The sequence below is a fragment of the Polypterus senegalus genome, unplaced genomic scaffold, assembly GCF_016835505.1.
Source record: "Polypterus senegalus isolate Bchr_013 unplaced genomic scaffold, ASM1683550v1 scaffold_6000, whole genome shotgun sequence".
NCBI lineage: Eukaryota > Metazoa > Chordata > Cladistia > Polypteriformes > Polypteridae > Polypterus > Polypterus senegalus.
In genome coordinates, this window is record NW_024378756.1 from 1 (window position 1) to 14971 (window position 14971).

The 14971-nt window shown below is 51.6% G+C and overlaps 1 non-coding gene and 3 pseudogenes across 1 annotated transcript; all 4 read left to right on the forward strand.

The window, feature by feature from the left end:
* Nucleotides 1-57: 57 nt before the first annotated feature.
* LOC120519649 lies at nucleotides 58-231 on the forward strand (annotated as a pseudogene).
* An 812-nt stretch (nucleotides 232-1043) lies between these two features.
* Nucleotides 1044-1222, forward strand: LOC120519652 (annotated as a pseudogene).
* Nucleotides 1223-2143: 921 nt separating this feature from the next.
* On the forward strand, nucleotides 2144-2331 carry LOC120519636. The gene has a single exon (XR_005631604.1). It is a non-coding gene; the product is annotated as a U2 spliceosomal RNA (small nuclear RNA).
* An 890-nt stretch (nucleotides 2332-3221) lies between these two features.
* LOC120519646 lies at nucleotides 3222-3402 on the forward strand (annotated as a pseudogene).
* The last annotated feature ends 11569 nt before the right edge of the window (nucleotides 3403-14971 follow it).

Genomic DNA, 14971 nt, shown 5'->3' on the forward strand with positions numbered 1-14971 from the left:
TGTCTTACAGTCCCCTGAAATGGCAAGCTGGGTGGGCTGGCCGGCCGGGAGTTTGGGCACGCCTGCCTTTGGCTAAGATCAAGTGTAGTATCTGTTCTTATCAGTTAAATTCTGATCTCCCCTATCTGGGGACCATATATTAATTGATTTTTGGAACAGGGAGATGGAATAGGGCTTGCTCGCCACTCCACGATCGACTGGTATTGCAGTACTTCCAGACGTGCTCTTTACTGGTATAAAACAAGACAAGCAGCCTTGGCTGGGATTCCTACTATGAGGGAAGGAAGAAGCTCTAGCCAGAGCAGGATTGATTTAATTATTTAACTGAATAATTAATTAATTAATTAATTAATTTAGTTTAATTTGACTTAATTAAGAAAAGTTCAATGCGTGCCTGTAGGACGCTATTGCTTGTAGTACTTCCAGCATTCCAACAGATGTCAGGCGGCTGAATTAGAAGGGCCCGCTGTTGTGGGGTGAGTGAAGTAGTGTCGGACGACCAAGCCTGTACCTGCTACAGGAAGCCTTATTAAGCTCCCAGAAACCACAAGCAGTCCTGCAGGCTGTCTGATGTCGCTGCAGGCCCCTGTGTTCAGGGCCTTGTTCACACAGGGGCCAGGATGTTTCTCCTTTCATCTTCAATCTCCAACAGGTGTGAACGTGGTGTCTGAAGAGTTGTGAACGTGGTGTCTCGAGGGATATCTAGCTCGTCACCGTTTCTTCACTGACGCTCTCTTCTTTGTTTTGTGGGCATCTAGGGCGGGATGGAGGTGGAGATGGTGGTTTAAAGCCGTCCTCTTCCTGCCTGGTCTACCCCGCCTCCCCCAAATCCCACCACGAGCCAAACACCCAAGGACCAACTGACTGTCCCTCCTCCCCACGCCCACCCACTCCCAGCTGTATCGGCTACCTCGTTTCCGCGACAACTCCGAGGGTTTTCCCGCTGTGGCAACCTTGGGCTTTGTATCAGGCCTTGCTCCAAGGTGGGCGCTTTGTCACAGCGTGGAATGTCACATGGGTTCGCGCTGGCGCTGTCTTAGGGCACTGCTTCCGCCGTTGGTTTAAGATCAAGATGCTGGTATCTGTTCTATATCTGTTTTATCTAATCACGTCCCTATGGGACCATATATAAATTGATTTTTGGAACAGGAGATGGAATAGGGGCTTGCTCGTCCCTCCAGCATCACTGGTATTGCAGTACTTCCAGGAGCGTGCACTTTCTCCTTTACTGGTATAAAACAAGACAAGCAGCCTTGGCTGGGGATTGCCTACTATGAGGGAAGGGAAAGAAGCTCTAGCCAGAGCAGGATTGATTTAATTATTTAACTGAATAATTAATTAATTAATTAATTATTAGTTTAATTTGACTTAATTAAGAAAAGTTCATGCGTGCCTGTAGGACGCTATTGCTTGTAGTACTTCCAGCATTCCAACAGATGTCAGGCGAGGCTCGGAATTAGAAGGCCGCTGTTGTGGGGTGAGTGAAGTAGTGTCGGACGACCAAGCCTGTACCGCTAGCAGGAAGCCTTATTAAGCTCCCAGAAACCACGAAGCAGTCCTGCAGGCTGTCTGATGTCGCTGCAGCGCCCTGTGTTCGAGGCCTTGTTCACACAGGCGGGCCAGGATGTGCCTTCTCCTTTTCATCTTCAATCTCCAACAGGTGTGAACGTGGTGTCTGAAGAGTTGTGAACGTGGTGTCTCGAGGGATATCTAGCTCGTCACCGCTCTTCACTGACGCTCCTTCTTTGTTTTGTGGGCATCTAGGGGGGATGGAGGTGGAGATGGTGGTTTAAAGCCGTCCTCTTCCTTGCCTGGTCTACCCGCCTCCCCAAATCCCACCACGGCCAAACACCCAAAGGGACCAACTGACTGTCCCCCCTCCCCACGCCCACTCCCACTCCCAGCTGTATCGGCTACCTCGTTTCCGACAACTCCGAGGGTTTTTCCGCCGTGTGGCAACCCTTGGGCTTTGTATCAGGCCTTGGCTCCAAGGTGGGCCGCTTTGTCACGAGGCCGTGGAATGTCACATGGGTTCACGCTCGGCGCTTGTCTTAGGGCAGCTGCTTCCTCCTGCCAAGTTGATGCTTACCATGCAGCTGACGATGGGCAAGACGGTGGGCTGGCTGGCCTGGGGAGTTTGTGGCACGCTTCTCGCCTTTTGGCTAAGATCAAGTGTAGTATCTGTTCTTATCAGTTTAATATCTGATACGTCCCCATCTGGGGACCATATATTAAATTGATTTTTGGAACAGGGAGATGGAATAGGGGCTTGCTCCGTCCACTCCACGCTCGACCTGGTATTGCAGTACTTCCAGGAGCGGTGCACTTTCTCCTTACTGGTATAAAACAAGACAAGCAGCCTTGGCTGGGGATTGCCTACTATGAGGGAAGGGAAAGGCTCAGCCAGAGCAGGATTGATTTAATTATTTAACTGAATAATTAATTATTATTAATTAATTTAGTTTAATTTGACTTAATTAAGAAAAGTTCATGCGTGCCTGTAGGGCTTGTAGTACTTCCAGCATTCCAACAGATGTCAAGGCCGGAATTAGAAGGCGCTGTTGTGGGGTGAGTGAGTAGTGTCGGACGACCAAGCCTGTACCGCTAGCAGGAAGCCTTATTAAGTCCCAGAAACCACGAAGCAGTCCTGCAGGCTGTCTGATGTCGCTCAGCGCCCCTGTGTTCGAGGCCTTGTTCACACAGGCGGGCCAGGATTGCCTTCTCCTTTCATCTTCAATCTCCAACAGGTGTGAGCGTGGTGTCTGAGAGTTGTGAGCGTGGTGTCTCGAGGGATATCAGCTCGCACGCTCTTCACTGCGATCTCTCTTTGTTTTTTGGGCATCTAGGGGCGGGATGGAGGTGGAATGGTGGTTTAAAGCCGCCTTCTTCTTGCCTGGTCTACCCGCCTCCCCAAATCCCACCACGGCCAAACACCCAAAGGGACCAACTGACTGTCCCCTCCCCCCCCCACTCCCACTCCCAGCTGTATCGCTACTCGTTTCCGCACAACTCGAGGTTTTTCGCCGTTGTGGCAACCCTGGGCTTTGTATCAGGCCTTGGCTCCAAGGTGGGCCGCTTTTTCACGAGGCCGTGGAATGTCACATGGGTTCACGTCTCGGCGCGCTTGTCTTAGGGCAGCTGCTTCCTCCTGCCAAGTTGATGCTACCATGCAGCTGACGATGGGCAAGAGCGGTGGGGCTGGCTGGCCTGGGAGTTTTGGCATCGCTTCTCGGCCTTTTGGCTAAGATCAAGTGTAGTATCTGTTCTTATCAGTTTAATATCTGATAGTCCCTATCTGGGGACCATATATTAAATTGATTTTGGAACAGGAGATGGAATAGGGCTTGCTCGTCACTCCACGATCGACCTGGTATTGCAGTACTTCCAGGGCGTGCACTTTCTCCTTTACTGGTATAAAACAAGACAACAGCCTTGGCTGGGGATTGCCTACTATGAGGAAGGGAAGAAGCTCTAGCAGAGCAGGATTGATTTAATTATTTAACTGAATAATTAATTAATTAATTAATTAATTTAGTTTAATTTGACTTAATTAAGAAAATGTAGACTGCGGACCAGGCTTTCTATGCAGCTTGTCCCAAACAGAGTCCGCAGGCTGATAGCGTTGTGCGGCCTGAAGCAGCCTGGTCACAGCTGGCCAGTGATTCCCTTTTTATCCAACCCAGGGAAGCAGCTAGCGTTGATGTACCTTGGTGGAACTTCCACGGCCTAGTTCTTTCTTTGAGGGAATCTAGCAGGTGTGATGGCTCAGTTGTAAAACCCATCTGGATCTACCGCTACGCTTGCCGGCCCCTTAACATGTGGCACTGGCTCACTCCCCAGCTGCCCTCAAGGGTCCTACGCCTGTCCGCAACCGTTCCCGCCTAGGAACCTAGGCCAATGGCCCACGCACCCGGGCCGCTTTCCGAGCGTGAGCTCTGGTTCTGACTCCGGGCTTTCTTCCTTGGCACTCCGCCTCTGTGACTGTCCAGGCTGGGCATGACGGGTGCTGCCGGGATCTGGATAGCTCGCCTCCTGGCAGTCATTCTTGGTCTACGTTAGATGGTGCATGCTAATCGGGGACATCTGACTGGATTTCGCTCGCAATGATATAGTAAACAAGTCAACTCTTCTTCCCTTGATTCGTATTCCTAGAGGGCACTTTACTGCTTTATGGTAAAACAACAAGCAGCCTTGTCGGGACTCCCTATGGAACGGGTTTGAGCTCAAGGCGTGGTTTAATATTAATGATAACAATGAAAGAGCTGTTGGCTTTCAGTAAGAGAAGTGTGCCAGGCAGCTTGTCTCCTATTCAACAGATGTCAAGCATCTGAATTAGAGCGCTTTGGAGAGTAAGTGTTCGGTCCAGCTCGCTGCAGACCTTATAGCCCTGATTCATAGAGTGGACAGGGTGTCGGCAGCCCGTGTTCGCCGTCCGGCCATTCCACCGTCAATCCCTAATCTCCAAACAACAGCCTGCAGGTTGGCTGGTCCCCAGAGGCCTAGGTTACGCCGCCAGGTCTCCTTGTTTTTTGGGCATCAGGCGGGATGGAGTCGAAGATTGTGGTTAAGCTCTACTTCTGGCCTAGCGCCTCCCCAAACCCGGCCAACCCAAAGTGCACGCTGCCCTCAGCCCGTCATGCCGCTACGGTCCCTTCTCGTTACCCCACCCGATTTCCCCTTGGGCAAACCCAAGGGCTACGCTGCTCCAGGGGCGCTTTTGTCACTGGCGTGGAATGCCATGGGTTCACCTCGGCGCTGTCTTGCGCCTTTCCTCATGAATATCACCTGGCTGCAGTGGGCACGTTGGGGCTGGCCAGGGATTTGCTTCTCGGCCATTTTGCGTACTTAGTTGTTCTATAGCATTAGATAGTCCCATGGGAGCCATATTTATGCTGTGGAGGGGATGGAAAGGCTGCTCGTCCCTAAACCAGTGTGATGGTTATTCCTGGACGTCCTCTCACTACAAAAATCAACGCAGCTGGGGATTGGCTATGGGGCAAAGCCTAGCCGACGATGATTAATTATTCAGCATCATAATATTATTAATTAAGGTAGTTTTAATTAAGAAAGTTGCTGGGCCTGTAGTTAGGTGTATACTCCTCCAGATTCAGTGGGTCGATTAGGGTTGTGGGTGTAAGTGTGTGCAGTCAGCCTTCGCTAGACTATAAGCCTAAACCCAACTTCCACGTCTGGGTGCCTGCACACCCCTGTTGAGGCCTGGTTAATAGTGGCCAGAGCCTCCCTTTTCCTTGATGCAACTTGTGACCGTGTTCTAGAGTTTGCAGCTGCTGCCTAGGCTGGCCCCTTTGGACGTCCCTTCTTGTTGGGGCATCTGGGTTGAGTGACGAATGGTTTAAGCCGTCCTCTTTCTGGCTACGTCTCCAAATCCACTCAGCGCAAACACCCAAGGCCACTATGTTCCTCCCCACGCCTCCGACCAGCGGATAGGCTATGTGCCACAACTCGTGCGTTTTCTACGCTGGCAACCCCGAGCTGAAGGCCTTGGCTCAAGGTGAGCCCTTTCCGCCGGAATCAATGGTTCGCAGCGCTGTCTGGGCAGCTCTTCCTCTCAGGTGCACTTGCCTTCACGGCAAGCCAAGGTGGGGCCTTGGGGTTGGAAGTTTCCAGCCTTGTGGCCAGTCAGGCTTATGCTCTTCTTTATCGGATCTCTGCACCGGTGGATGTTTGGGGAGGCTGAAAGGCTTTCTGCTCCTCCTCGCATGCCATCAGTATCCGAGGGATGCACTTTCCTTACCGGATCCAAAGCAGCCCTTGGCTGGTTCTGAAGGGAAGGAAAGAAGCTCTGCGGGCAGGATTCATACTTGGCTAATATTCTTACATGCACTTTCATTTACGGAAGTAAAATCAGGTAGCCCACGCTTTGCTAGCTAACGCATTCCACCAAAGCAGCAGGTGCGCGAATTAAGCGTGTTAGATTAAGTAGTTGACGATCAAGCCTGTAAGCTGCAGAGCCTTATACCTATCCTAGTAGTCCTGGCATTGTGCTGCCCCTGGTTAGGCCTAGTTAGTGGGCAGGATTGGCGCCTTTGCTCTCCAGAGTGCGTGGTTCTGAAGAGTTGTGAGCTGTGTCTGGGTTGTGTCGCCCTTTGACGTCCTTCTTTTTTTTGGCTTGGGGGTGAGTGGAATGGTGCTTTAGTCTCTATTCCAGTCTAACTGCCCCCAAATTTAACAGCAAACCAGGCACTGAGCCCCTCCCCGCCACCACTCCTGTTTAGACGTAAGATCGGGTTTTCAAAGATCACCTTGGCTGGTCAACCTGCCAAGCGACACCTTAATCACCAAGCGTGTATATACGTCAGCCCAAGCGCTTGGTTGGCTGTCGCTCCGCTTCTTCGTGCATGAGCTTGTGGAACCTTGCTGCCTGACTTGCGCCAGGCTGGCGCCTTTGTAGCCAGGAGTATGGTTCTCTTTCTGTAGCCCGTTGGCTTAGGTTTTTGACTGGGCTGGGGGATGTCGTGGCGCCTGGTAAGTCCTACTTCGCCTTGCAGTTAGCCCATCGTATACAAACCTGCAAGTGCCTACTGGCCAGCGATCAACCTTGCGACAGATGATGTCTACAACTACCATACTATACTTTAACCTAGAATATCAGTCGTGCTCGACTGGCTAAAAGCAAGCATGCCACGATGCTACGGCTGAGACTTAGGCGCTGTTTCGTATTTAGTCACTCTGAGCAAAGTAGGCTTATGTAGCAATCTGCAGCTCTGGCCTTGCCAGTGTCCCATCTACTAACCTGTGCGGCTGCGGGGCTATAATTATTTTCACAGAAGCTGTACTGTCGAAGCGTACTAGCTCAGGAACTCTGCAGCTTCACGACGCTCCTTTGTTGGCTGCACCAGGGCGGGGTGGGGTTGGTAAGTGCCCATATTAACCAGAGCTGACCTAGTATCCACATGAACCTAAATGACAATTACTTTGCCTACCTCGCACTTCTTTGGCCTGGGGGACCATGAGTTGCATCAGTCACATTGCAGGTCTACAGCCTGCCAACTGGGCCTATGCCAAGACCAATGCAAGCTGGTCCTCCCGCTTCCTAGCCCGCTTCGCTCCGTTTCAACCAGGTGCGCGGAGCCCGTGGCCTGGGCCTTGGCTAGAGGCCTTTTGTCGTGTTCTTCTTCAGGTATGTTTAACTTTAGCTATCAAGTGGTTCAGCTGCTGGAAAGGGTGCAACCCCTGTCTTGGATGCCGTGATTGTAGCTAATGTCGACCTTTCTTATTAAACACGCCCTCCAGACCACTATGATGAAAAGATACCAGGACGATGATCATCTTACCATATCCAATTATCACTTAGTTTAACTTCCAAGGATTTCTCGAATGCTTTGAGACGCCTTGGCTCGGTCTCATATAGAGGAGGAAGTCAGGTCAGACTAGGCGCTGTTTGGGCTGATATCGGAGTCAAGCCTACTACAGCGGAACTGAAGTCCCGGCCGGCAGTCCTGAGTAGCTCTATGCTTGCAACCCAGTGTTGAGGCTTGTTACAGGAGGCCGGATGCCTCTTTTTCACTCAACAGTAGTGGGAAGAGATTATGCAGCCGAGTTCTGAGTCGACTATCTACTCCGCTTGCTTTTTCATGAGGCGGAAGAGCCAGGTGGTGAAATCCTTACTGGCCTGAACAGTTTCCACCTTATCAATTAGACCAAGCATTACTGTCCCTTCCTTGCCCTCACTGCACTCCCGGCGGCTCTGTTTCGCAAACTCCGGTTTCGCGTGGGCACCCTGCTCCAGTAGTCGCGTGCTCCAAGGGGGACCCTTGCGCGCCTCGATTCACATGGGTTCCCTGGGCTGTTAGGAGCCTTCCTCACTCCAAGTTACGCTACCTGCAGCTGCTGGCAAGCAGTGGCTGGCGCTGGGAGTTTGTCCGTTCCGCGCTTTGTTGGTTCCAGGAGCTGTTTTAAGTTAATTCTGATCCCATCTGTGCAATACTTGATTGGGCAACGGATGGAAAGGGGCTTGTCGTCTCCACTCCACCTGGTTGACAGACTCAGGAGTGCCTTTCCTTTACTGGTATAAACAAATCGCCTTGTGCGATTCTACATATGGAAGGGAGAAGACTCAGCCGTCATTTACTATTTAACTAAATAATTATAATTAATTAATTTAGTTAATTGATATTCCCAAGTAAACGGCAAGCGCCTTGCAGTGAGTCTTCCCATTCAACAATGAAAGCTGATAGAGCCGTGTTGGGGAGGAATGATATGGCATCTATCGTGACTAACACTCAATCCCAGACCTAGGGCTCTTGCGAGTTGGGCAGCCCCTAGTTGGACTTATCACAGGGCCAGGAGTGCTTACGTTTGACTCAATCGGCCAATAAGGTAGCGAAGATTGTAACGTGGTGTCTCAGGATATCATCGTACCTCTCTGTCTCTCCTTGTTTTTGGGCATCAAAGGGGCAGGAGGTGTGGTTTAACCCTCTGACTGGCTGCATTCGCCAACGATCCGGATAACCATGACTCTCACTCCCTTCCTTCCCCGCCTCTCCGCCCCAGTGTATCGGTCTGTTTCCGACTATCCGTGGTTTCTTCCCTTGAACCACAGATCGCAGGCCTGTAGCCAAGGGCCAATGGCGCCTCCCCGGTCCCAGCGTTCGCTCGGCTTTCGCTGGGTTCCCATGCCAGTGGCCTCGCAGGCTCGCTGGTGCAGGGTGGCTGGCCTGGCTTTGATGCCATGGTCCCTCCGCTTATCAATGGAATCTCCTTCGAGTTATGTAACGATCTGGGACATTGGAGGCTGGGCTTCGGGTTCTGATGGCCTGGGCCTATAGACAGGATGGTTTCGTACGTTATCTATACGCTACCAGCTACCAATGGGGATGCATAGCAGGGAGATGGAACTTGCTATGATAATTATTAACAATTCTGATTATTAATCAAAGTCACTTGTGCTTAGTATGACAAAACGTTAGGCTTGTTCCATATGACGACAGAAAAAAGTTCAAGGCAGTTTGATGTTAATGGACGCATAGCTGCACACTGTTACCTTACATACAGAAAAGTCAGCCGCAGGGGTGCTTGATATCCCAGCTTAGAGGCCTTGTTCAAGCAAGGCGCGGTTTGCATCATTCATCTAACCCAACAGTGGCGGTGTCTGAAGATTAAACGGGTCTCGAGGGATTGCTCAGCGCCTTCACTGACGCCTCCTTCTTTGTTTTGGGCACAGGGTGGAGGTGATGGTGGTTTAAACAACTCTCTCCTTGCCTGGCCGCCTCCCGAATCTCCACGCCAAACACCCAAAGACACTAGTCCCCCCACTCACCACTCCTCTCCTGTGTATCTCTACCCGATTCGCAACGCCGGGGTTTTACTTGCTCCACCCTTGGTTTGATCAGCCCTTGGCCCAAGGTGGGCGCACAGCGGGTGCACATCGTTCCCCGCCTTGTCTTAGGCGCTTCCTCCTGCCAGTTGATCCAGGTGACCGTGGGCAAGCCTGGGGTTCGAGCCTGGCCCTGGGTTGGTTCAGCGCCTGGTAGATCAGTTACGTCATCTTCAGTTTAATTATCGCCCCTTCTGAGGCCATCTTAAATTTTGAGGCAGGATGGGCTGGCCGCCTTCCTTGTACCTGGCTTGCAGCTTCAGGAGGGTCTTTTCCTTTCGTTAAAACAGACAAGCCCTTTGGGAGCCTATAAGAAGGTTAAGTACAGAATGAATAAGTTCTCCACTCCAATCAATTAATAATTGATATCCAGCAATTTACTTATGGAATTACTGCTGTGCCTGTGTGGTTCGCTTCACAGTGAGCGAGCTCAATAACGGAATGCGCATGGTGTCTGAATATAGTTGAAGGCGTTGACCTAAAGAGTCACTCCAGCCTAGGTCTCGGCTCAAGGTAGGCCGTTCAGGTCACTGGGTCGGTCTTTCTCATTCATCCACAGGAGCTTAAACAGTTCAGGGTCCGGGTCGTCGCCATCTCTGCGCCTGTTGCAGTGGCCAGGAGCTCTATGTGGTTCAAAGTACCTTGCTGGACCCGCCTCACCGTCAGAAGCCACAGCCAGGATCTTTCCTTTCAGCTCCCTTGATGAGCATCGTGTAAGGAGTTCTCTTGCTGCACCCGCCTGATCCCGGCTCCAAGGCGCGACTGAGCCGCTTCGGTCAGCTCCTGGGCCTGTACCCTCAGTGAGTTTATGCCCAGCAGCGCTGGCGTTCGCTGGCTCCGTGGCTTGTTAGCACGGGACTGTCTTTCTGACGACTTCGGAGTATATATGAATTGAACTAATGATGGGATTTGCTACGTCTGGCCTGTTGGCATATTTGGGCATTCAGTGGGATAGTAAAGCAGTTAAGGGTTCCTTATGGGGACCAAACTTGACAGAAAAATGCCAAACCCTCACCATCATGTATTCATCACTTCAGAGTCGCTTTCACGAGTTGCCTTTCCTTGCATGCATTGAAGGGGAAGTTGGCCGGGTGGGTAATTACTGACTACCTGTTTTAGAGGTTATAGAAATTAGCATCCTGCGGCTTGCTGTCTCAAGTCCTAGAGCTGCAACCCTAGGGCTGTCGGTTCACTATTCACGTCACCTACTGAGATTACGTCCCACGGAGCATCGCACTGTCTGCTTGTCGCCCTTTTCGGGATCAGGCGGAGTGCTGTCAGCCCTCTTCCTCTGTACGGCGAAGGTGCGGCTGGAGCGGAAAGCTCTAGCCTTTGATCTCTACTAATTTATTCATAGCGATGACTAATTTGTTTTAACGAGTCTCCTGCTTAGACGCCTTGCTCAATCACCCACCCAAGGATATGCCCCTAGCCTCGTCAGGTCTCGCTCTTTCGTACAACCTTATGAACCTTGGGTTGCGGCTGTAGGCTGCCCTTGTAGGCTCATGTAGGTTCTTTCATTTATCTTGCGCTCCGGCCATGTTTCGATTGCGCGGGTGGCTGGGGTCCGCACGCTTCATGCTCGCTTGGTGCTTGTTAGGGTTAAGAAATCAGCCTCTAGATCCTCTCATGTGATTAGCGAGCAAGATCTAAACAATCTAACTATTCCTTCTCAGACCACACTTTGCGTAAAACGCAATCTTGGTCCCTCCACGTGGGCAGCTGGATAAGGGTTTTTGAAGAGTGCACATTACTTAGCTATGCTATGAAGCTCCCGAGCTGTCGTCTGCAGCTTCTGCATGCCAGCTGGACGGATTGGGCGGGGGGGGTGAGCGCTTGTTGTCAAAGCGTGTAGACTTTAAGTTAGAAACCACGTTGCCTTGATTTTGACCCTTTTGGCTTCGCCACCGCAGATGGTATTCGTTTCCTCTCACTCTCTTACTGGTTAACAGCAGCGTGCTGGGATCCTACTGGCCAACGCTCTCCCATTTGTTTGTTTACGAAAACCGAATTTTAAATGCTTCTTGCTTGTTAAACCAACGAGCTTATCGTGATCACATCTCCGCTCCTTTCTGCAGCTGTTTGCAGTTATGCACATCAGCTGTCGTAGCAAGGGCTTGTGCCTAGTATGGCGTTTGCCTGGCGATGTGCATGTTCTTCGTTTCTCAGCCTGTGAGTATTATTAATGCGGCACGCAGCGGTGACGTGCGGGAGTGGGGTAGCTACGCCCGCCTTCACTCGCTTTCTGTTTTAGCACAACTGCGGCCAGGGGCCTATTTAAGCTCAACCCAGCTGATAGGTCTCCCTTACCATACCACTGGTTCAAGACTCTCTACTCCGCATCGGCACAGCGCCCTTGCTTAGATTCCGATTGAGGAAGGGCTTCAGGCTTACAATGTGTATTATATAGTGGAAAATGTGCGAGCTGTGCTCCTGGGCTAGTGACTTATTCCAAAACTGCTGAGGCCTATTAAGGCGCCTGGGTTGGTGTTCGGCCCACTGTCAGTGGAAGTATTGTCGTACTCGAGATTTCTACCCCTCTATGACACCTTTGTTTAGAGGGTGTGAAAGGCGGCGGATGTTTACTTCTTCTTTCCATACGTCTTAAATGCTGACAGGACCTTGCTGATCCTTTCCGACCACTTCAGTGTCGGCAGGGATGAAGAGTTTGTGGTTTAACCCTACTCATCCGGCTTACTCTAAAAGCTGGCTACATGTAGCAGCCTGCTTCACAGCCGCCCTAGTGTAGGCCGTTCGCGCTAGGATCACTTCACTGTACAGTGGTGCAGCTTGGCCGGGCCGAGTCCCGTTGTCATCATGGCCCGTTCAGGTTCTGTAGCCTCTCTGCCAGTATCTTACATCATGGCCGGGAAGGGTGCGGCTGAGTGGCACCTAGCTCGCAGACGCTCCTTCCTTATGTTTAACGCAGCCCTGGGGATTCTTATGGTGGGTCAAGCGCTCAGGGCTGGATCCATGTTACCGCACTGATTAGACTTAGGGCATCTTATCTCCTCTATAAAACCAGACTGGCCTGCTTGCCTACTGAGTGAAGTCAGCCAGGCCGATTGAAGTCATGAGATGAGTTTTATTCATCGCCTACAGAATGTTTGCCCCTGGCGCTTGCTCGACCCTTCCTGCAGGTCCGAGTGAGCTGTTGGTAGAGGATTGCTGTCCCTGAGGCAGCTCACCTTGTAGCTGATAATTACGGTGTTATTGATACGCCTTTGTTATGACTTGTTAGAGGTTGCGTTGACTAGGTGGACAGCGTCTAGTTGCAGGAGGTCCTCATTCCCTGCAAACAACAAGGGCCCTGTTCTCCACTAGAGCCCTGCGTCGGTTTCACACTCTGCTTCACCTTCCATATCCCTTTGTCAACCAGGCAGTGACGTTGTAACGCCGCGATCACGGTTCCACTGTCGCCTCTGCCTCTGTCGTGGGACTGGCTGCGGCCTGCGGTTAGCGCTTGATACCCGGGAACACGGCTTCCAGACGAGACCTTCCTCCTCTCGAGCCCTTCTAGCCATGCAGTTCGGCGTCTGGCTTTTGCCACTCCGCTGCTGATGCTGTGTTCGTCTAGTTATCTATCGTCTACGCACCCTTGTGGTTGCTAAGGGGAGGGAGTGGGGGGCTAGCGTGTTTTGCGACTCCAACTTCAATTCTTTACCTAACAAAAAACTTGCTCCCCACTATGCAGTACACTCCACAGTGCAGGTTTTGATTAGAGATTTGGTTATATAGCTTGTCCTAACTGGCAGTGCAGAGCCTTGCTCGAACCAGAACACCTGCAGGCTTCTGATTAGGCACCCTGTTCAGGCTTGTTACAGGGCGGAGTATCTCCGCATAAGCCAGGTGTGAGTTGCTGAGTTGAAGCGTGTTCGGTACGCTTGTTCCTTCACGGGCCCTTTTTGCATTAACTAGGGGAGGATGGTGTTGAGCCTTTCCTGCTGTCTCCGACCAATCCCCCTTCACAAAACCCAAGGAATGGCCTCTCCCGGGATCTCAGTGAGGTTAACGTCCTCTGCACCGCGTTTTCCACTAGACATCCTTTGTCCAGCTCTCCTAGTGGCACTTCCCAGCCGAGCACGGTTTCGACCCCGCTTTCACGCTGTCCTCCCGCGTTGTTCCTGGCACGCGCAAGCAAACCGGGCGTGGCCGGGTTTTGGCCTGCGCCTTGCCAGCAGTTGATGTCTTCGCTAACTGATAGGCCCCTTGGGGCCGTGGCATGATTTTGGACAAGTGGTTGCGTCAGAGATCTGTCTTGTATCGATTCAGTGCCTTTTCTTCTGTTAAACAGAAGCGCATGGCGATGTCTGACTGAGGGAAGGACTTCTTCGCCAGACGCGGACTCTATTTCACTAAAATAAATAAGTAACTTGTCCTCCTACTAATAAAAAGCTTAGGCGGCTGTGATAAACTCGTTCGCATTCAATAATATGACTAATAAATAGGCCTTGGGGGGAGTAGTTGCAAGCCGGAGCGGCAGGAACCTGTTGAGGAACAGACGTCCTGCGTAGCTTACCCGCCTGTCAGCCTGCACACGGCGTTGGCTTTCCTTTCACGCACCCACGGGTTGTCACAGTGGCAGGATGTGACCGTTCCGGGACTATCTTACTGTTGACGGTTCTGAAGGTTTTGTGCTCTAGGCGATGGGTGATGGGTTTAAGCGCCTTCTTCCTTCCTGGTCTACCGCCCCAAATCCCACACGTGCCAACCCCAAAGGGACAAAACTCTGCCCCGCCGCCACTCATTCCCAGCATTTCCATCTTCCACAACTCCAAGTTTCGCCTGTGCACCTGCGTTGCCTTGTCAAGTGGCGCTTACCGGCGGATGGACATGGTTCCGCGCGTTGTGTAAGGGTTCTCTCCGCCGTTTCTGCAGCGACCTACGGACAAGCAGCTGGGGCTGGCTGGCTGGGGGTCGGCCTTTCTAAGTCAAGGTCTTTTTCATTTAATTTAACACCCTATCGGGCCAATTAAATGATTTTTGGTAGGGATGAATAGGCTTGCCCCCTCCTACACCTGTTGCATTTTCGGAGCGTGACGCTATGGTATAAACACAGCAGCCTTGCTGGGGTACCTGAGAAGGAATCCTACGAGAGGATGATTTAATATTACAATATTATTATTAATTAATTTGGTTTAATTTGACTTAATTAAGAAAAGTTCATATGCGTGCCTGTGGACGCTATTGCTTGCTAGTACTTCCAGCATTCCAACAGATGTCAGGTGAGGGCTCGGAATTAGAGAGGCCGCTGTTGTGGGGTGAGTGAAGTAGTGTCGGACCACCAAGCCTGTACCGCTAGCAGGAAGCCTTATTAAGCTCCCAGAAACCACGAAGCAGTCCTGCAGGCTGTCTGATGTCTGCTGCAGCCCCTGTGTTCGAGGCCTTGTTCACACAGGCGGCGGCCAGGATGTGCCTTCTCCTTTTCATCTTCAATCTCCAACAGGTGTGAACGTGGTGTCTGAAGAGTTGTGAACGTGGTGTCTCGAGGGATATCCTAGCTCGCCACGCTCTTCACTGGCGTCTCCTTCTTTGTTTTGTGGGCATCTAGGGGCGGGAATGGAGGGGGAGATGGTGGTTTTAAGCCGTCCTCTTCCTTGCCTGGTCTACCCCGCCTTCCCCAAATCCCACCAC